This window comes from Sinocyclocheilus grahami, unplaced genomic scaffold, assembly GCF_001515645.1.
Source record: "Sinocyclocheilus grahami isolate Dianchi unplaced genomic scaffold, SAMN03320097.WGS_v1.1 scaffold30.1, whole genome shotgun sequence".
Taxonomy (NCBI): Eukaryota; Metazoa; Chordata; class Actinopteri; order Cypriniformes; family Cyprinidae; genus Sinocyclocheilus; species Sinocyclocheilus grahami.
This window is the reverse complement of record NW_015505209.1, coordinates 1,003,596-1,004,734: the sequence shown is the minus strand read 5'-3', so window position 1 is coordinate 1,004,734 and position 1,139 is coordinate 1,003,596.

Below are 1,139 nucleotides of genomic sequence, written 5' to 3'. Positions count from 1 at the left end.
TTTTATTATATATTGCCATATATTGTAATATATATTTTTAAATCCATATACAAAATATCCTAATACATATAAAATAGAGTATATAAATATAATAAGAAATGTTTATTAATCAATATATATTTTCCAATATAAATATTTCATAAAATGTTTAATAAATAAATACTTATTTTATTATTTATTTAATTATAATTATGGATATTATAGATATATTATAGATATTATTATTTTAAAATTTAGATATTTTTTAATATCTTAATATATTTTTATATTGTTATATATAATACAATTTCAATCTGATTTTTTTCATTAAAGCTTAAATGAATAATAATAATAAAAAAAGAAGGTTCCAGATTTGATATATTTCTATATAATACAAAATACATAAAATTTCAATCTGATTATTTTCATCAAAGCCTAAATAATTATGCTAAAAAAAGAACATTCCTGATTTTCAGTGTGGTACCCCTCCTTATATAATATCTATATATAGATAAACTAGTGGGATTTTTGTTTGCACATCTGATTGCAGATCTGATTTCTTCACTAAATCCAGAAGAACTGTGGCAACATCTCCAAGATGCTTCAAGAAACCTACCTGCAAAGCTACAGTACTGTTAAAAAGTTTTAGGCACTGAAATGAGGATGCTGTCAAAAAATGTCATAAATAGATTTTCTTTATCAATTAACATCTATTAACTAAATTAAATCAACATTTGGTGTGACCTTCCTTTGCGTTTAAAGCAGATTTAGCAGATTATAAAATAAATAAATAAATAAAACAGAGAAGAAGAATACTGAACAATTTAAGATGATCAGTTTAAGATTGTTAAATAACGCATCTGTTGAGAAGCCGTCTGGTGTTTTGTAGGTTGTTTACAGTATGTGCTAATCGAGTGAGTTTGAATCTCAGGCCTTGTTTGCATGAAGCGGTTAAATAGGAGCAGAGGAAACCCAGGTGTTTCTAGCCCATGGCTGTGCTGCTCCCCACCTCAGTCCCAGCACTTACTGGATTCTGCCAAAACCTGTTCGCCCAAACGCCTGGCTGTTTTTGACAAGTCTAGAGGCTAAAGCTGCATCTCTGCTGAACGAGAGAGAGAGAGAGAGAGAGTGAAAGAGAGACACAGAGGATGAGGAGGAGG